General features: G+C 43.2%; 1 protein-coding gene across 1 annotated transcript in view; it reads left to right on the top strand.

The window, feature by feature from the left end:
- The window catches only part of tenm2a (teneurin transmembrane protein 2a), a 369550-nt gene that overhangs the window by 174801 nt on the left and 172331 nt on the right, over positions 1-22418 (top strand). The window lies entirely within an intron of this gene.

Raw genomic sequence — 22418 nt, 5'->3', positions numbered from 1 at the left:
TGCTCGTTTTTTTGTGTGTGACTTTTTTGGCTGGGGCGCCGCTGCAGATTCACATGTGCGCCCTCGCCTTGTGACAGAGAGAGAGATGATTCTTGGTGAAAAAGCAGTTTGTTAGCGAATTACAGTTAATTAGCCAACTTTGAGTTCCCAATGCTGTAATTGGTCCCATTTCTCTCCGTTTCCTCCAGCTGGCGCCTCAAATCCACCGCAGAAAAATGGAGGAGGAGGGAGGAGGAGGTGGGGAGGGGCCAACGGAGGGGGGGGGAGAACGGGGTGCGTTACATGTCTACGGGGGTCCGCGGAGCGCTAAAAGAGACGCCGCCCCCCCCGGAGTCGAGAAGCACTTGCACTTGGGGAGCGAGACACACGGGCGGAGTATTAACTATGGGAGATAATGATGAAGGGATGGCTGACGGGAATGTGGAATGAAAAAAAGAAGATGGAAGGAGGAGATGGAGGAGAGAAGTCGTACGGCGGACTGACGGCGAGGGCGGGGGCGGGTCTTTAGTGCGTGATCTTTACGGGCCATTTCACTGATGTGGCTCAAATCGAACACGGGGAAACTTCTCGCGCCGAATGAAAAAGTGAATTAGAGCAAAACTTTTCTCCAAATGACTTCACTTTGTGCGTTTTTCTTTTTAAATTCTGACTTTCCGTTGAGTTGAGTCGGGCGGGTCACAGCGGGGGAAGGTCACTCGGGTCAAATGCAAAATACGTTGGACTTTTTTTTGCTTGTTCTGCTGCAGTTTTTCCCTGACGCTCGCAAATATCAGCCATTGACTAAAGCTGTTGTCAGACGCTTTATTTTAGTATTTATTCTGTTTTATTTTCTCTGAAGGATGTGTATAAAGGACGGGTTTATCGCTTTGTAGAATGGGTCAAATGCACAGCCCAGTTTCTCGAATCATTTCACGTTTATTAACACTTTTCACAATCGAAATCGCTTTTACACTTCCCCGTATTTCACAAACGATGGATAAAAAACGCCAAACTGAACACGTCACTTTGAGTTTGCACAGGTGACTTTTCTTTCTGATGGAAGCTGCGCCCAGATGTGATCGTTTTGACTAGAAAATTCCACAGTGCGGCTTTAAACTCCTCTATCCCTGTGGAGAAAACGACGTGGCAGCAGTAAACCGAAGTCAGATCTGTGGTCGCGGAAAAAATGCATCGTTTTTGAGAGAGATTTGAGCCGTTAAAAACATAAAATAAAATAAAAAATCTACGTAATCGACGCGTTGAATGCCGTACTGCGTGATATTCCGTGCAATGTAAGTAATAATGTATCCGTGGCGACGAGCAGATCGGGGAGCCCCTCGGAAGTCGCTCTGTAATCCAGCCACATCATGCACAACTATTTTTAGCTGTAATTTTATGTAAATAGGAGCGTAATACATTTTTAAAGCAGTGCTGTGTTTTCTCTTTATCCCTGAAGTCGCGTTTTTCAGTCAGAAGTTTCGCACTGACCCAGATTTAATCCTCCCGTGTCATCCTCTGGTTCCCGTCTCCTCGTCTCAAAGCTTCACTCTCAGGCAGTGACACAGCAGCATCGACATAAAACATACAGAGTCTATGCGTTTGAGGAGAAACGGGGGGATGAAGCGGGGGGATGAGTGGAGGCAGCAGAAGGAGTGATGAAAGAGGAGAGCAGGGCCTCGCCGGCGCAGCAGAGACATGATCAGTGGAGTCTAATGAAGGTGCAGCGCCCCCAGAGGATCCCGCCGCTCGCTGACGACCGCTGGGAATGGCAATTAATGCAGCGAGATATGCTCCGTACACACACACACACACACACAACACAACACGCACACACACATGAAACACACGCACGCAACACGGCGGTAGAACTCAGGTCACACTTCACAAAAACGGCGATTTAAAGGTTCTATATTACACAAAATTAACTCTTTTGAGCTTTAATCCATGTTCTAATGTTGTTAACAGATCAAAAAACAAACCTGGAGTTGTGTTTTGTTTCATTGAGTCGCACTTTATTATTATTGTGTCACATCTACAAACCTCAAAATGTGATGTTCCACCTCGTGATGTCATCAAGTGGGAGTTTTCAACAGTTTTAACTCCTCCTTTTACCTTCAGTTCAGTCAAGATAAGAGACAACTCCAGGACTGAGATGATCCAAATGATTCTATAAGTGAAGGTGTGTGGAGTTTAAAAACACAGTGGAGCACTTCCTGTATCACATGATGACATCACAAGGTGGAACAGAGTGTTTTCAGTTATAAATAGGTCTGTTTGTGACGAGGATTAGAACAGTAATATCCTTAATAAACAGTAACATGGGCCCTTTAAGTTAATAGTAAATAAACTTAAATACACCAATTTCAAGTTTTAAATGAGTCACTGTAAAATAAATATAAAATGTTTAATAAACAAACTCAGACTCTAAATTATATTGTGTCATTTTACCTGGAAAAGCCTGAGGGTTTGACAGTGATGAAAATTTAGGACTGTTGCCATAGAAATTTACAATTAAATAAACAAAATTATACATATTTTTATTGGGAAAAAGTCCTCAAAATATTGTATTATTAAAAAAACAATAAATAATAAAAAATTAAAAAACACACAGTGGAGCACATCTTCCTGTGCTGTATCACCACCTGATGACATCACAAGGTGGAACAGAGTGTTTAAATCTGCAGGTTTGTGTTAAACATGTGAGAATGAAACAAAACACAACTCCAGGTCTGTGTGTGACGAGGAAACCACATTATTTTGGTCTTTACTTTTACTTTTTACTGCAGTACAAGTGTTACTCCTGTTGTGTCCTCCTCTCGTGTCCTCCCCTCGTGTCCTCCCCTCGTGTCCTCCCCTCGTGTACTGCTCGTGTGTACTGCTCATGTGTACTGCTCGTGTGTACTGCTCATGTGTACTACTCGTGTGTACTCCGTAGTACTCTCCTCACTCGGCGCCGCGTTACACAAAGCGGCGAGCGATGTCTTTTTACCCGACGCCGCTCGAGTGATTGCTGCTATTGTGAACGTAACCACCCAGAAGTTTCTGTGGTAAATCTGTGCACAAAGCGACGCTCTCGTCTCTGAGTCTCTCGTCTCTGAGTCGCCGCGTTTACGCTTTTCCCTGTGTCTGTTTTCGATTTGATAATGACCCACGTGAACGGGCGAAAAGGCGACTGCGACGTAAATATGGCGTTCAGACGGACGAGCGGCGGAGACGATCTATGGATAAATATTTGTGCTGCTCTGGAGGTGGAGTTTTGTACCAAATAATCCGCCCACGCACGGGTTGACGGTGCGATTCCAGGCGCCGCAGGTGAACGCCGTCGTCGTGTCGTGAAAAGTGTCGTCCGAGTTCATTTTCCACAGACGGAGACGGAGCTGCAGAGTTTGAGACACGTTTTTCATCTTAAAGTCAAAGACACGTTTAAAACACGTCAGAAAAAAGAGACATGAGCAGGGGGCGGAGCTCCGTGACCCGAGCTCCGCCCCCTCAGGTCAGAGAGGAGGAGGGGGGAGAGAGAGGGACATTTTTTGTTTGTAAAAGTGACAAATACAAAGAGCTGAACATTACGACTGATATTTTCGCAGCAGATCATCAAAAACATGTGGAACTTTATCACAAAGTACTATTAAAGTACTGCACTTTATGTATCTGTACTTTACAGTCAGTTTTACAGTGTGGACCTTTTACTTTTACATTTGAGAGCAGTATGTGTACTTTTACTCCACAGTATTTTTCCTGCTGAAAAAGCTGAGGGTTTATTTTTAACACGTTCACAATTGAAACAAACAAAAATATAAAAACATTGATTCATTTGTTTCTGTTTCTCAAAATCATCACATTTGAAGCTTCAAAGACTCAAAATCTGTGAAATACTTTTACTGTTTGGTGTTAAATCTGATCACGACACATAGAACTTCTGAATATCAATACGATGTTTAGAATGTTTATTTATTTATTTATTTATTTTATTTTTTCAGGGACATTGACAAAGTCGTGGTTTAATCTGTTTTATGAAACTTTCAGAAGGAAAAACTGTAGAAAATATGAAATACAGACTCAGTGTCGCTGTGGAGAAACTCAGAGTCACAGACGGAGAGAACAGTTATGTAAAGATGAAAGGATAAACTGCTGAGACAGGGAGGAGAGAGGGAGGAGAGAGGGAGAGATGGAGGGATGGAGGAGAGATGGAGGGATGGAGGAGAGATGGAGGGATGGAGGAGAGATGGAGAGATGGAGGGAGGAGAGAGGGAGGAGAGAGGGAGAGAGGGAGGAGAGATGGAGAGAGGGAGGAGGGATGGAGGAGAGATGGAGGGAGGAAAGAGGGAGGAGAGATGGAGAGATGGAGGAGAGAGGGAGGAATGATGGAGGGATGGAGGAGAGAGGGAGGAGAGAGGGAGAAATGGAGAGATGGAGGAGGGATGGAGGAGAGATGGAGAGATGAAGGAGGGAGGGAGGAGAGATGGAGGGATGGACAGAGCGGTGCGTCTGAGCTGCTGTTCAAACTTTACACGAGACAAAACTCAGATCTGCCTTTGGAGATAAAAGACTGAAACATGAGACTCGAGGAGAAAGAGACGAGACACGAGGAGTGACAAGAGGAGGAGCAGGAGGAGCGAGAGGAGGAGTGAGAGGAGGAGCGAGAGGAGGAGCGAGAGGAGGAGGAGCAAGAGAGAGGGAGGTGCTGAGGGTCGTACCTCTGGGTCCTCGTTCATATTCACTGATTCACCTCAGGTCATAAAGGAAAAAACTCATTTATGGCTCAGAGTTTAAACTCAACAACTCGGGATTAACATGTTCTAGATTAACATGTTCTAGATTAACATGTTCTAGATTAACATGTTCTAGATTATCATGTTCTAGATTAACATGTTCTAGATTAACATGTTCTAGATTAACATGTTCTAGATTATCATGTTCTAGATTAACATGTTCTAGATTATCATGTTCTAGATTATCATGTTCTAGATTATCCTGTTCTCTTTGTCTCTGACGGTTCACGAGGTCGAGGTTTTAGACAATTGTGCAAAAACATGTTAAAACTGATTCAAACGCTGCAGAACATTGAACTGTTGAATATTAATCATGTTCATGTTTATTTACGTTTATGAATTTTCAAAAGGCAAAACTGTAAAAAATATGAAAAACTATTTTTTATTTAAATGTACGGCTGAAATTAAAGGCTCGCATCTCCACAAACCTGACTCTTTTACGCCCGGCTCTTCTTCTTGTCGCTGTTGATGTTGTTTCTTCAGTACATTTTTGGTACTTTAATACTTTTACTGCAGTGGATTTTTCATGTGATACTTTTACTTTTCCGTGAGTTTTTTGTGGCGTTTTATGAATCGACTCTTTCTGTTTCCGTCGTTTTGGCTTTAACCTCCTGAGACTCGAGCTTTTTCATGGATTTATTCATTTCTCTTTGTTATTTTGGCTGAAAGTAAAAAACAAGAATTATATTTTGACTTTATGAGAAAAATGACGTCACAAATGAGACGTTTGAATCATTTTGATAAAACTTTAGAATCATAATTTGCAAAAACTATTTCTTCAGAGCCTAAAACAGAAACATTTGTCGTGAGTAAAAACATTTGTGTCTCATTTAAAGTTCTGCCGACAGGAGCAGAAATGTGACTTTACAAAAAAATTAAAATGAAAAAAACTAATTCTGAACTTTCTAAACTCTTAAAAATCGTCTAAACTGAACATTTTTTCATCGTTGCTGTTTTTCTTCTTCTAAGTCAAACCAAACTGTGTCGTCCTCATGTGAAGACGCCGTGTCCCGGGGGGATAATGTTCCACAGTTTGGCATTAAACCTGTCACCTGTCGTCATGGAGAATGTTCTGAAGTACAGGTTTAACTTTCTGTTTTCATAGAATCACGCAGAAAGTTACACACTGCAGCTTTAAGTTTGTACAGTCAAGAAACAAATGATGGTAAAACTTTGATCCAAACTGTCGCTAAAACCCAACGTCACGTCTGTGGAGAGGAGGGACGGGAGGAGGAATACTCTGGAAATATATTTACAGGATTCTGAATATCTGCACTAAAAGATTCCGACGCACGGACCAATCAGAGAGCTGCGTTTAAACGAAGGAGTAAAATCAGCTTCATGTTTGTTTCACTGATCAGACACTTTTATATTTGTCTGATACTTTGCAAAGACAAAGCTGCAGATGAAGTACTGCGAGTTTATAAAAGTATAAATACTCTGACGTTCATGAGTTACTTCCATCCCGAGGTGCGGCGTGGTCGTCCTCGTCCTCAGACCTTCCTCCGTCTTCGTGTTTATCTGACGGGCTTTTTCAGGCGCGGCCGTGGAGAGTTGCATCACGTTTGCGAGAGACGTGTTTGTGCAGAAGAGACACACAAACACACACAAACACACACACGCACACACAGACACACACACAGACACGCCGCCGCCCGTGAAGTCCACCACGCGGGGACCTCCCCGCTCCCCCGGGTCGTCTGATGTCAGCTGATGCAAGCCGCGCTAATTGTGCAGCGGCGTGACGACGGCGGTGGCGGCGGCGTGTTTACGGATAAATACGGCCCAAAGTAAAAGGTGACTCAACACGTGATGAGTCACACGGAGGCGGGACGACGAGTTTGACTCTGAAACATGAGACGAGACGAAGGATTAAAGAGAGAGAAGACGAGGGATTAGTCTGCAGACGAGGGACGAGACGAGGGACGAGACGAGGGAAAAGTACTGGGTTTGTTAAGTAAAAGTAAAGTAAAAGTACAGAGACTGGAGAGAAAAAAGAAATACTTATGTCACATAAAAAAAATTAAGTAAAAGTATCAAAGTACATGTTTAAAAATGTGATGAGTATTTCACACAGATTTTGAGTCTTAAATAATATTTCTTATCTTATCTTAAATAATAATAATAATAATTTTTAAAAAGCATGTTTATAATGTAAAATGATGGATATTTATGGAGAATATGTGACATAACAGTTTAATCAGTGGTAGAAGGAGTAGTAGAAGTAGTAGTAGTAGAAGAGTACTTTTGTTACTTAATTAAAAGTACAGACACGAGGCAATAAAATACTCAAGTAAAAGTAAAAGTATCACATAAAAAATCAGCTTAAGTAAAAGTATTAAAGTGCCTAAAAATGTACTACATGTACTATTCTAGGGAGTCCTACAGTATAACAGTCCTACAGTGTTCCAGAGAGTCCTACAGTGTTCTAGAGAGTCCTACAGTATAACAGTCCTACAGTGTTCTAGAGAGTCCTACAGTGTTCTAGAGAGTCCTACAGTGTTCTAGAGAGTCCTACAGTATAACAGTCCTACAGTGTTCTAGAGAGTCCTACAGTGTTCTAGAGAGTTCTACAGTGTTCTAGAGAGTCCTACAGTATAACAGTCCTACAGTGTTCTAGAGAGTCCTACAGTGTTCTAGAGTCCTACAGTGTTCTAGAGAGTCCTACAGTATTCTAGAGTCCTACAGTGTTCTAGAGAGTCCTACAGTATTCTAGAGAGTCCTACAGTGTTCTAGAGAGTTCTACAGTATAACAGTCCTACAGTATTCTAAAGAGTCCTACAGTGTTCTAGAGAGTCCTACAGTATTCTAGAGAGTCCTACAGTGTTCTAGAGAGTCCTACAGTATTCTAGAGAGTCCTACAGTATTCTAGAGAGTCCTACAGTGTTCTAGAGAGTCCTACAGTATTCTAGAGAGTCCTACAGTGTTCTAGAGAGTCCTACAGTGTTCTAGAGAGTCCTACAGTGTTCTAGAGAGTCCTACAGTATTCTAGAGAGTCCTACAGTGTTCTAGAGAGTCCTACAGTATTCTAGAGAGTCCTACAGTGTTCTAGAGAGTCCTACAGTGTTCTAGAGAGTCCTACAGTGTTCTAGAGTCCTACAGTATTCTAGAGAGTCCTACAGTATTCTAGAGAGTCCTACAGTATTCTAGAGAGTCCTACAGTATTCTAGAGAGTCCTACAGTGTTCTAGAGAGTCCTACAGTGTTCTAGAGTCCTACAGTATTCTAGAGAGTCCTACAGTATTCTAGAGAGTCCTACAGTATTCTAGAGAGTCCTACAGTGTTCTAGAGAGTCCTACAGTATAACAGTCCTACAGTGTTCTAGAGAGTCCTACAGTGTTCTAGAGAGTCCTACAGTATAACAGTCCTACAGTGTTCTAGAGTCCTACAGTGTTCTAGAGAGTCCTACAGTGTTCTAGACGTTCTAAAGCTGCATCTTCCCTCCAAACTTCACCTCCGTTCGTTCCATCTTTGGTGTAATTTGCATCTCATTATCATACGATTTAAAGTAATGACACAATCAGTGATCAGGACGCCCCCCCCACGAGCCGCTGATGAGCCGCTCCAAAGACTCGTGAGGTTTGAGTCGGTAAAAATATCCATTTTGTCGGAAAATTTATTTTAAATGTCAACTCTATTAACTAAAGTCCACAATTAGAGGAAATGGAAGGCCTATTATAAAAGATATTGTGATAATTACCTATTTATAAAACCGAGGCAGTCGCCGTAATGAGAGCGGAAAATATCAAAGTTAAAAACTGTAAAAGTGAAGCCGAGGCTCAAGTCTGCGTCAAGAAAAATAATATGAACATTAGAAGAAACGGAGAAGACACGACGCTCACCAGCAGGGGGCGCTCCAGGAAACAAGTGAACAACGGATTTAAAACAGTGAACGAGGAGAAAAAGGAAAGACTTTATCACAAGTGTCACTTTATATTTATGTGTTTAAGTCGCCCTCGTTTAAAGAGGCAGAGAGAAAAGTGAAGCTTGGACTTGGTTGAAAGAAAAGTTTAAAATTTCCGTATAAAAATGTCGTTGTTGTTGTTGCCGTTTTTATTGTTGTTGTCGTCGTCATCGTCATAATCCAGTTTCTCTTTGTTTTGCGTCACTTCAGTAAATGTCACTTTATCACAGCCTCATCACAAATATCACGTTTATATATTTTTACTTCCACTTTTTTTCTTTTGATTATTGTTATTGTTGTTGTTTTGTTATTATTATTAGTAGTAATATTTATTTATTTATTTATTTATTTATTTATATTTGTATTTGAAGCGTCAGTGGCTCAGTTGGTTGAGTTTTTGCCCACTGATCCAAAGGTCGACAGTTTGAATCCCGCTCTCGACATGAACATCGTTGGTTGTTTGTTCAGATCCACAGGTCAAAGCTGCTGTTGTGTCTTTGGGCAAAACACTTGTTTGGAGACACTGTCAGGTGAAGTGTCAGCGGCTCCTTGATGTAAATCTCTTTGAGCCTTTAAGGTGAAAAAGTCTTTTATTTTATATTTTTTAACAAAATCCCCTTTTCTGTTCCGTCTAAATCGTGAGAATCTGTCCCAGACCCAGACCAGGTCCATTACAGAGAAAAGAACCTGTTGTTTTGAAAACTGCAGCGTCTTGGACGTCGTCTCCAAAAAAAACATCCAAACAAACTTTAGAAAAGCTGCTGTCGCTGTCACTGCCTCTTCAGCTCCAAAGAAAACTCCTCCTTCAACTCGCGCTCAACTTATTTTATCCTCACTGTTGTTTTCTTTACAAAAAAATCACTACATTTTCACCCAGACTGAAAGTACAGACTCGTGTATAAAGTACCAGACTCGTGTATAAAGTACCAGACTCGTGTATAAAGTACCAGACTCGTGTATGAAGTACCAGACTCGTGTATGAAGTACCAGACTCGTGTATAAAGTACCAGACTCGTGTATAAAAAGCGTCCGTTCTTTTTGTCCTACTGTGATGTTTACATTAAAGATTCCGGGCTCCAGCTCCAGCTTTGACTCCGGCTCTGACTCTGACTCTGACTCCGGCTCTGACTCCGGCTCTGACTCCGGCTCTGACTCCGGCTCTTGCTCCGGCTCTGGCTCTGACTCCGGCTCTGACTCCGGCTCTTGCTCTGACTCCGGCTCCGGCTCTGACTCCGGCTCTGACTCCGGCTCTGACTCCGGCTCTGACTCGGGCTCTGGCTCTGACTCTGGCTCTGACTCTGACTCTGGCTCTGACTCTGGCTCTGACTCTGGCTCTGACTCTGGCTCTGACTCCGGCTCTGACTCCGGCTCTGACTCGGGCTCTGGCTCTGACTCCGACCCCGGCTCTGACTCCGGCTCCTTTCGCCGCCGTCAGCATGAACGCGCTGATGTGCGGATTGTCACTGCTGACTCAGGGCCTCGCGGTTCCTGCCGTTTCCCATAATGCAACACCACACAAAAGAATACATAATTGAAATGGAGTTTATTCATGAGATACAATACGGCGCCGTGTCTTTGACGGCACAAGGTCGCGCGTGGCGGTGTGCGCTACAAACAAATCAGATGGATTACTGTCTTCTCTCTTTCTCTGTTCCATTTCATGTTTTTTTCTTCTTAACTGCTTAGATTTGCACCGTGTACATACAGTTTTGTCATCGAGCGGTATTTTCCTTTCGTTGGCTTGAGCGCGGCGTCAGATCTGCGTTTATGAGCGTGCACCTGGCTCTTTTCAGTATGCATAGCTTTCCTGATGGCTGCAGTTCTTCTCAAATGTTTGAAATTGTGGAAGAGGCAGTTTTACTTTTTGCATCTATAATGTTGAAGGTCACGTGACACGTTTAGATGCAGATATCACGTTTTCTATTTTTACCTCGTGATATATTCTCCAGATAAGCTCATATACAGAATATCGAGCCTTAACCGTCCTGTCTCCACTGATATTATTTAGTTTGGACTCACCAGCTGCTGCATAAACCTTTATTTTATCACTTTAATGCGACGACGCCGTTCACTAAATGACATTAAACAGCTTCATTACGGGTCAGCAGTAAAAACAGAGACGTAAATGTCCAAAAATTATCCCTATTGAGGTTATTTTTTCTTATTTTAGTTACATTTTGTCAGAGCAGTAAAAAATATAGACAATATTTACGTTTGTATTCATTTCAAATCATGTATTTATGTCGAAAATGATCAAATCCATCAGTTTTCCTTGGATTTTAAATAATCAGTATCGGTATCGGTCATGAAAAAACCCGTATCGGTCGAACTTTAATATATACAGTTTATATAAAGCGTTTAGTGTGCGTAAACTATGTGCATACTTATAGAAACAGGATGTACGTTACGCTAATTAGGACACATTTCTGTTTCTGAGTTAGCAATAGCAACTAAATATGTGATTTTTTTTTTTTTTTTTTTTTTGGTCGACCTGCCGTTGTTTTCTAAAAGTTTTTGTATAACATGTCAAATGATATTTTTAATTATAATTATACTTTTGAATTATATTTTTTTAAGCTAGTTGCAAATGCTAGCTTGAAACAAACCAATAAATATAAGTAAATAAGTGTGCTAATTTAACCTAAATCAATGTAAATGTTCGTGTAGTGCCCGATTTCAAATTAAAATGGAGTTAACTGCGCTGAATTTACATAATCCCACAGTTCAAAGTGAAATATGTTGAAATCCCACAGCGCGGCGTCCTCTGTAGTGCGGCTCGTGGATGTGGGATGGTGCGTTTCCTTCACTTAGTCTCGAAGTGACATATGGGCAGCTTCTGTGAACGCTCCGGCTTGGCACTTACAGAAAATGAGAAATCATTTTTTGAGTTTTTCTTTGGAAATAACTTCCCACACTCTGAGTCTAAGCCCGAGTGTGAGTGTGTGTATGAGTGTGCGTGGTACAAAGAGCCGCGTGATGCTACAGGCCAAACGTTCAGGCTGAAGGGCAAAATAATTAAATATTGTGAACAGAAATAACGGCTCTCTGAAGGTGTTCCCTCGTGCTTCGACAGAGTGAGATTAAAACACAACTCAGCGTTTGTGGTCGGACACAGCAGACACACACTGATTTTAATTACAAAGGCAAAAAGGCCACTTCATAAAATAAACGTTATCTGCACAAAAACATGTTAATTACTTTGCACTTAAAGATGAGTCGTCAGCGCTCGGGTTAATATCCAAACAGTTCTGCTACTGCGGGACCTTTAGTGATCAGAGCATCCTTCTATAAGACTGTAGGACACTGGAGGAACTAGAGTGGACTTTATAGGACACTGGAGGGACTGGAGTGGACTTTATAGGACACTGGAAGTACTAGAGTGGACTTTATAGGACACTGGAGGGACTGGAGTGGACTTTATAGGACACTGGAAGTACTAGAGTGGACTTTATAGTACACTGGAGGAACTAGAGTGGACTTTATAGGACACTGGAGGGACTGGAGTGGACTTTATAGGACACTGGAAGTACTAGAGTGGACTTTATAGTACACTGGAGGAACTAGAGTGGACTTTATAGGACACTGGAGGGACTGGAGTGGACTTTATAGTACACTGGAGGAACTAGAGTGGACTTTATAGGACACTGGAGGGACTGGAGTGGACTTTATAGTACACTGGAAGTACTGGAGTGGACTTTATAGGACACTGGAGGAACTAGAGTGGACTTTATAGGACACTGGAAGTACTAGAGTGGACTTTATAGGACACTGGAGGTACTAGAGTGGACTTTATAGTACACTGGAAGTACTAGAGTGGACTTTATAGGACACTGGAGGGACTGGAGTGGACTTTATAGTACACTGGAAGTACTGGAGTGGACTTTATAGGACACTGGAGGTACTAGAGTGGACTTTATAGTACACTGGAAGTACTAGAGTGGACTTTATAGGACACTGGAGGAACTAGAGTGGACTTTATAGGACACAGGAAGTACTAGAGTGGACTTTATAGGACACTTGAAGTACTAGAGTGGACTTTATAGGACACTGGAGGAACTAGAGTGGACTTTATAGTACACTGGAGGAACTAGAGTGGACTTTATAGGACACTGGAGGTACTGGAGTGGACTTTATAGGACACTGGAGATACTGTAAGGTCTTTGTAGTACACTGGAGGTACTGTAAAGACTTTATAGGTCACTGGAGGTACTAAAGTGGACTTTATAGGACACTGGAGATATTGTAAGGAGGTATTGTAAGGACTATATAGGACACTGGATGGTATAGAGTGGACTTAAAAGGACACTGGAGGTACTGGAGTGGACTTTGTAGGACCTTATAGGACACTGGAGATACAGTAAAGACTTCCTCTTTGTAACATCTTTTGCTTTTGTCTTAGTATCGTCTTACTGACATGTTGGAGTTATTTTGTCGATGAAGACGTTTCTAAGTTTGAACTATTCTTAATAAACCCGTTGTTGCTTTAGTGTTGCGTTTCTGAAGTGTTTTTATTATATATTGTTTTAATGTCATGTGTCGCTTATGGAAAAGTCTATCAGGGCTTAAATAAATCCTGATCTCACTTATTTTCATACATTTTCTGTTCCATAAGCAAAACTAAGCTCGTCCACAGATTACAAACATCTTAAGCGTCGGCGTGGCTGGTTTCTGCCGCACACGCACAAACACAGAGACGTCCACACAGCTGCACATCTCCACCTTCAGCGCTCCGCCTCAGATTACAGCCCATGTTCTGAGCTAATGGAGAACGGATCGCTGTCCATATCAGTCCACAGCAGCGTCCCGCGTGTGGAGCCAACAGTGCGTGCGCCTGCATTTATGTGAGAGCAGAAGAAGAGGAGGCTATTTATTTTGATTGTTTTCAATGAGGGTCCGATGTGTAGAATCCATAACAAAGGCATCAATCCAGGGCAACGGCGGCGCTAGCAACGTGGATGTAATTTATATGGTAATGCCGTTTCTATGGAGGTCCCCGTTATGCAGTGGACATCCCTGAGCACGGACAGCGCCACGAGAACAACGCCATCGTCACAACGGTGGAGATCGGCTCTGTGCAAACTGTGCATGACCTGAATCGACTCGGGAACGATCGGGCTTCACAATTAGAGCTAAAATAGAGCGGAATGACTCGACAATCTGTTCAAACGGGATTAAACCGTCTGATATCGGAGAAAACAGAAGGAATTGTTTCGAAAGTAGGACTCGGAAAATCCACGGGCTACTGCGTTTTGGACTGAACCGAGTCAAATAAGAACGAGGACGGGACTAATCCAGGACGATGGGATCGAACTGGGACTAAACCTGGACTAGATTAGGACTAAACATTAAGACTCGTGGTGTGAAGGAGCCGTAAATCTGCGAAAATCCTCACTAAACCAGGGAAAAACAGGAGCCAAACAAGAACTGCACCAGTGTTTGGTTGATTAATATTAAAACGACACAAATAAACTGAACCAGGATGATACAAACTCTAACCCAGGTCACAAATCCAGCGCTACATGCATAATAATCTGGTAAAACGGTGTTGGATCAGCCCTAGTCCCACATCTTGAGAAGCGCTGCTATAGATACACACAATAAACACAAACACACAATCTCGCACTTCCCGGCAGCACTGAGGCATGTTTCAATTAACGGAAACAGATAGGTGCTGCGGCGCGGACGGCTGCTGGGTCAAAGGTGTGGTTTGGGGCTCTATGTCGGCGTTTATGAGAGCTCCAGGCGAACGGGACGGAGCAGAAACTCAGATTATTTTACTGTTAAAGGTCTGATGTTACGCAAAATGGATTCTTGTGGCTTTAATCCATGTAATAATGTTGTTATCTTGTCAAAAACAGACCTGGAGTTCACGTTATTATTAGTCTGTAACATCTCCAAAACCTCAAAACGCTCTGTTCCACCTCGTGATGTCATCAAGTGGTCGTTTTCAAATGATTTAACGCCTCCTTTTACCTTTAGTTCATTAGAAATTGACAACTCCAGTGGCTGAAATGATCCAAATGATTCTAGAAATGAAGGTGTGTGGAGTTTAAAAACACAGTTCACACTTCCTGTATCGCCACATGATGACATCACGAGGTGGAACAGAGCATTTTCTCAGCCTAAATCTGCAGTGTTTGTGTGTTAAATGTGTGTGAATGAAACAAAACACAACTCCAGGTCTGTTTGTGACGAGGAAACGACATTAGAACAGATCAGAACACAGTGTAACACGGGCCCTTTAAGTTAATGGTAAATATACTTAAATACACAAATTTTAAGTTTTCAATGAGTACGTGGAAAATAAATATAAAATGCTTAATAAATACACACAATTTGGAAACCCAGACCCCAAAATATATGTGTAATTTTACGTGGAGAAGTCTGAGTCTGAAAAATCAAAGAGATTAACAATTTAAAACCAAATATAATATACATTTTAATGAGAAAAAGTCCGGAAAATACTGCATTATATATTTAAAAAAATGACGCAGTACATTTGAAAGGCAGAAGTGGCTCAGTCGTTAAAGCGTTCGCCCACTAACCCCGAGTTTGACCATTTGATACCAGCCCAACCCAACCAGTTTTTGTATATATTCGTTGTGTCCATGAGCAACACACTTCACCCACCTCGCCTCTGTGCTTAAATGTTCTGTGATGGGTTTGGGACGACAGACGGCTCAGATTCGCCGCCTCTTTTCGTCCGGTCTACCTCAGGGCGGCTGTGGCTGGAGTAAAATCCACAGTTTTGATTGAATTTGACGCGATCCAACTTTATTTTTTCCCTCCAACAACAGTTAACGTGACCTTTTTGTGTCATATTCTTAAACGCTCGTGTTCACGTCTGGATAGTAGAGTCTGCGGCGAGTTCGATATAAAAGGATGTACTTGAGATGAACCTGACTGTGCGCACGTTCTTTCATTCTGTGGATACGAGTGTGTAATAAGCTCCATTATGTCTGTACGCACTCGCACGCTATGTGAAGGTCAAAGGTCATTGTTCCGGCGAGCGTTCCGCAGCTCGGAGCGTCTTTTTTGCACCGCGTTCTTGCGTTTTCCACATGTCCACTGTGTTTCTGTCTTTTCAAATCATTCTTTTGCAGTAATTCCACGATACTGAAGGTCATTTTTTATGTTAATATCTTAAGTTCTGTTGAATCGTGAGCCGCGGAAAAGTTTCCATTCAGTCGCAGTAAGAAATGAAGTGTATTTAACGTTCTCTCGAAAAGCAACAAGGGCAAACATCTCCAGTTCAAATCCCGCTGCGGGTTTATCGTGTTCAGTCCCATATTTCAAACAAAACGTGGATCTTAAAGCCTCACTTTACCTCTGGATCTACCCCACGGTAACGTCTCCGCCATAAAATAGACAAAAATAAACTCTTTTGAAAACGTTTATGGCGCTGGAGTACGTGAGCGCGATCGTATCTGCACCACGGACCTTCGCCCGCGAGTTTCTGTGGAAATGTTGTTCCCTTGGCTGTAATTTTCCGCAGTATGGCATTAAAGTCGTCTGTCTCAAAGGAGAATATTTCAGTCTGATTTTTAACTTTCTGTAGAGTCGAGCTTTTGTTGTGCCACCTCCAGAAAGTTACACTGTGGTGCTTTAACCGGAGTTTCCAAGTACGAATAAAGACTGTGGTTTATGTTACTGTTGTATATGTGCAGGGCCGGCCCCAGCTTTTAGGGGGCCCCGGGCTGAATGTGTCTCTGGGGCCCCCTCCTGACTCTGCCCTCATCACTTGGACCAGTTGGTTTTTTGTTTATCTGAACAACATCAGACTAAAAACATCCAGAATGACACAACTACAACAACACAACAACAACACAACCATATAAGAACAACACAACCATATAAGAACAACACAAACATATAAGAACGACACAAACATATAAGGGAGGGTCAAGATTTGTTAAATTGTAAACAGTTTTTCTTCATTTCTGTTGTATTTTACTGTGTTCAGTTGTGTGTTCAGTCGTGTGTTCAGTTGTGTTTTCAGTTGTGTGTTCAGTTGTGTGTTCTTACATTATGTGGGGTCCTTGCTCTGGTGTAAACACAGAGCTGTCCTCACCTCTGCCCGACTCAAAAACAAACACATCAGCAGATATTTTACTACTATAGATAAAAACAAACATAATAGTTTCAGATGGATATTTATGCTGCTGTAAACACACAAGCCCCGTGTCCAATAAGACTTCACATATTATATTATTTTCAATATAAATGTACGGGCTCTTGGGGGCCCCCTGGTGCCTCGGGCCCCTAAGCAGCTGCTCAGTCTGATTATAGTCTGGACCGGCCCTGCATATATAGTTGTGTATATATAGTACTGTTACATATATAGTTGGTGTATGTGTTTTACTGTTGCACAAACTAAAATAGAACCAAATTTAAGTTTTTTCATCACAGGATACTCATGTGTGAGATGCATCGATCCAACTCTTTCAGTTCCGATACCAATCTCGATACTATGGCTTTAAATATCTGCTGATACCGATATCAACTGATACCAGAGCAGAGACTCAAAACTGCATTTATTTCCTTTATACAAAAATAAAATGAGAACTGAACATGTTACTTATCTCTGGAGTAACAGCAGAACAACTTTGTGTAAATAAAAATCCAAACATTATGACACTTTTGGACAACGACCAGTGAAGAATCTGGAAGCCGACGTCTGATCCAGCTCATTTTTCAGTATCAAAATGTGAATGTGGATCGTTCTTGTGATAACGTTACCATGATGCCACAGATTAATGAAACTGTAGTAAGAATTATTGCAGGATTTGTGTATTTACAACTCCCAGGTGTTGCGTCTCACCTCCTACCTGAACGTGGAAACCCTCCAAGATGCTCAGGCACCAGCCATATGGCAGCGAGTTTAGGACTGAAGCCACGAGCGCAGTTTAGTTTTACTCTGAAAACAAAAAAGAAACGTTTGAGCAGCTACTAATACTGATACTGGAGCTCGGGCGGTTCATTTTCGTTTAAAGAATAAAGACAGATGACAGCTGAGTAAGCGGCGCAGACTGTGTTGTGTTGTTGTGTTGTTGTGTTGTTGTGCGTTGAGAGGCTCCTTGTTGTACTGATGCACTGGAGCAGGACTTTAGTTTTAGCTTTGGGTCAGAAAAAAGTAAATAACAAAGCGGCGGCGTCAGGCCTCAGGGCTGAGTTTACAGTTTCAGATGATGCTTTGTTGAGTCACACAGACTTTTATCACTTTAGCTTTTAAAAGAAGAAGCTTCAATGTGACGCAGACGCACAAGTGTGAGAACGAGCGCAGGCCTGGAGTGGACGGTTCATGTGTGTGGACAGGTGTGGACACGTGTGGACACGTGTGGACATGTGGGGACATGTGTGGACATGTGTGGACACGTGTGGACATGTGTGGACATGTGTGGACACGTGTTTGATGTGGTTATTTCTCGTTTGGTCGTCTGATGTTGGTTTAAATCTTCTGGATGAATAAAGTTGAACGACAGATTCTCCAGAGGCTCAGGGTCAAAGGTCAAATGAAGACGACAAATATCTGTTTATAAAAGTGATTTAAAAAATACCAAATCGCACAAAGTTGTTCTCTCTCTCTGTCTCTCTTCCTTTCCTTCCTTTCCTTTCCTCTAGCTGTCCCTCTCCCTGCCTCTTGCTCTCTTTCCCTCTCTTTGTCTCTTCTCTCTCTCTCTGTCCCTCTCTCCCTTTCTCTCTCCTTTTTTCTCTCTCTCTGTCTCCTCCCTCCTTCTCTCTCCTCTCTCTCCGTCTGTTTGTCTCTCCTCTCTCTCAGTCCCTTTCCCCCTTGCTCTCTCTTTCTCTCCCTTTCTCTCCTCGCTCTCTCTTTCTCTCTCTCTGTTTGTCTCACCTCCCTCTCTCTGTCCCTCTCTCCCTTTCTCTCTCCTTTTTTCTCTCTCTCTGTCTCCTCCCTTCTTCTCTCTCCTCTCTCTCCGTCTGTTTGTCTCTCCTCTCTCTTGCTCTGTCTCTCCTCCCTTTCTCTCTCGTCTCTCATTCCCTCTCTGTTTTTCACTCCTCCCCCTCTCTTTCTCTCCTCCCTCTATCTGTTTGCCTCTCCTCCCTCTCTCTCTTCCTCTCCTCCCTCTCTCTTCCTCTCTTTCTTCTTGCTCCACAGTCTAAATGTGACTTATTAAACGTTGGAAAAAGCGTTGAGCGTTGAAGGCGGAAAGAGGAAGAGGGATGAGCGGGAGCAGTCAGACTTCACTCTCTCTCTCTCTCTGTTTGTCTCTCCTCCCTCTCTCTTTCTCTCTTTCTTCTCGCTACACAGGCTAAATGTGACTTATTAAACGTTAGAAAAAGGCAGAGCGTTGAAGGCGGAAAGAGGAAGAGGGATGATGGTGAGCAGACAGACTTCAGTGTGGGGATAAATAGAGAAAGGGCCTATTGTGTCAGCAGCTGTCATTACTAAATAGCCCCAGATCACTGTGATATATATATATATATATCCATACATAGATACATGGAGTGAGTGACGGCGCCCCCTCCAGAGCAACATCTGCGCTGACAGCCGCCCTGGTAATGGATCTCGGCGTGTGCCAGGATGGGTGTGCCGCGGCTTTTCCTCTCTGCTTCCTGTGTACGGCTCATTCAATCATTTTATACGTCTGCCTGTTTTATCTCATCTGCCTCTGTCGATTCGCCGTGGCGTTAATGGCGTCGGGCACGAGAGCCGGAGTCGGGCACGAGAGCCGGAGTCGGGCACGAGAGCCGGAGTCGGGCACGAGAGCCGGAGTCGGGCACGAGAGCCGTTGCATCGTTCGTTCAGGCTGGAAGTTGAGGGTTTTTGAGCCGTCGTTCACAGAGTTGAGTGAATCACAAATCCAACATGAGGATTTGGATGATGTTGATTTGATCTGAGCAGATGTTCATTCATCTTGTCTTGTTTATTTATTGGTCAGTAACAAAGAGCAGACACGAGGCCTCGTTCATGATTGATTTGTTCTTCTGGAGTCGTCCCTCACTATATCACAGTTCACTTTTTTAGTGCAATTTTACATGTTTCGTTTTTTTACAGCTTATAAACATGCATTGTGTCGTGCGTCCTGATTGGCTGTTGGACTGTAGACCATTGTGTCGTGCGTCCTGATTGGCTGTTGGACTGTAGACCATTGTGTCGTGCGTCCTGATTGGCTGTTGGACTGTAGACCATTGTCCATCAGTCTCCTCCGTGCCGTGTCTCCTGTCCAGTACAGAATGTGTTCAGACAAATTTACATAAACGTTGGATCTCAGTGTGACTCTGAAGTGCTGTACGTTTGCAATTTGTTTTCTCCCCGACAAAACCCACAATGTCGATGAAACGTTCTGCACCGACAAAGACGCCTACGAAGGTTTGAACTTTGAGAGAGTTTAAACGAGAGAGAAATGTGAGAAAATGTTAACGCCTGTGTGAGAAAAGTGTATAAAGTGTGTGGTGAGGGGTTTTACAGCAAAAACAGAGAGAATAATGTAAAAAATAAAGATGATACTTCACGGATTATTTTTAGAACGTAAACCAGGGACCACTGTACTTCTACTTCCTCCTCTTCTTCTTATTTATTTATTTACACTCCCTTGAACATCGATGAAACGTCTCTCATGATTGTACAGAATCCGGAGCGAGAACCGACACATTCTGGAGAAACTCACGAAACTCAGGACAGTGAAATAATTCCCCGAGACCTGAGAGTTTATTTAAACCAATATTTACATTAAAAGGACAATGATGCTAATGGCAACTGTCAGCGGCGACAGCTCTGACGGCGTCTCACAGTGGAAACATGTCAACGAGGTAATTACATCTCACACTTTATTGTATTTAAAAAGCGCCAAAGTTTGTGAAGAATCCGAGTTATTTCCGAGCAACAAAAACGCGTCAAATGATCACGTTTTTATGCTGCGCTTTTTCTACCTTCAAGGCTGCAAGCGTTTTCAAAGATGCATTCAAACAACAGCGCACGTAGAAACCGGGGCGAGGGGAGTTAAGTGTCTTGCTCAAGGACACAACAACAAGCATCTGTGGGAGCCGGAATCGCGCGCCAACCTGCACCGATGACGTTTATGTCGAACCGCCGACAATCAGCTCACAGGACAAACGCTGAGCTTCCGTAACTGAACAAATGAGAGCGATGCAGACACTTTTAATGCCCTACAGTGAAACATTTCAGGTTAAGGAGGTCGGTAACCATAGAGACAAGCAGAGAAGTCACGTCGTACGGCTTTAGCTAAACGATAGGCGTCACCTGCTCGGCGTTTATCGAACCTGCGTCAGCCAAACCCAACACACACGTCCGGGGCTCCGTCCAATCCGCTCACGTCCCGCTCGCCGTCGCTCCGTCAACGCCTCGGATCAGGTCGATAGCTCCTGACGCTTTGACTTGGTGAGTTTTGTTCAAGGCGGGAGTCCAGGTGCGCTCGGTGTCGGAGGTGCGGAGAGAGCGGGAGGGTTCGGCGGGGGGAGGGGGCTGAGCCGATGATGAATGGCTCTCGTTAAAGGGGTAATTTGTCTCTTCTTGTCTGACTGGGCTCCAGCTGTCTCTCTCCTCCACAGCCTATAGCGCTCCTCACCTCCGACAGATGGGTGGACCGATGGACGGGGGGGCGGGAGAGGAGAGGGGAGAAGAGACAAGGACACGGGAGCCGTATCGGGAATAGAGCGCGGCGGCGGCACAGAGCGCGGCGGCGTTAGAGCGTGTGCAGAAATGAGCTGTTAAACGTTCTGGATATTGTTTAGTTTTAATGCACATTTTGAAGATTTGCAGAAGTAACAGAAGCTGGAAACACCAAATATCACCCACAGAACCTGCAATTCGCGCAAAAACGTGAATATAAAACCCACGTGACCTTTGAACTACGTCCCCATGCTGGACCGGAGTGGACGCAGCGATGGAAAAAGCCGTGTTGGTCGTAGCTGAACCACAGAAAACATCGCTGCGCTCGCTCAACGCTTTAAGTTTTAAGCTAGAAACAAAACACGTTGACCGATGAAAACCGTACCCAGAGACACATACGCGGAATTGTATGGTTTTCCAGGGACAAAAGTGTAGCAAAACTTCGACTGTCGTTCTTTTTCAACGTCAGCGCAGTCGTTTAGCAGAGAAATGTTGAAAATCGGTCGGGGTTAGAGACGGCAGCAGTGGCGTCAGACTGAAGGGGGGGAAACGGTGCGATTTCCCGGGGGCCCAGTGCAGAGTGGGGCCCCTCACGAAGTTTGTAATTCGCGTTTTTACTCGACAAAGTGAAGTACAGGGTCGGAATTGCGTGCTACAGCCCTGAAAGTCGGAAAGTCAGACCATGCCTGTTGTTTAAAAAGTGAATGTTATTGTTCAGAATTACCTGTGCATCACAAACACAATATTTGCGGTAGTGAAACAAAACATCGTCCTTGTAAATATTCAGCAGAAGGTTAAACATTTCTACCTCTCAGGGTTGGAGAGCTGTTTGTGATTAGCTCAGACACATACAAACGTCTTTTAATTCTCGCAAAAGTAATTGTTATTATTGTTTCTGTTAAGTCTCTCGAAAACACTTTATTAATGAAAGCAATTATTTCACTTTTTGTTTGGAAGGATTAAGCACAATATGTTTATCTCATTTTATTTTATTTTTCCTGCGAAGCGCCACAGTCCACAATATGGCATCGGTTTGATATCGCGCCAATTCACACATAAATATAAGTCGAGGAGATAGTCGTGTGCTGTAGTTTTCCATCCAACTTCGTAGAGTTACACAAACTTAAAATGTTCCCAAATAAAAAAAGTTCTGAATAATAAAAAACAGTGTG

Source organism: Periophthalmus magnuspinnatus, chromosome 10, assembly GCF_009829125.3.
Source record: "Periophthalmus magnuspinnatus isolate fPerMag1 chromosome 10, fPerMag1.2.pri, whole genome shotgun sequence".
Classification (NCBI taxonomy): domain Eukaryota; kingdom Metazoa; phylum Chordata; class Actinopteri; order Gobiiformes; family Gobiidae; genus Periophthalmus; species Periophthalmus magnuspinnatus.
This window is presented reverse-complemented; position numbering and strand designations above follow the sequence as displayed.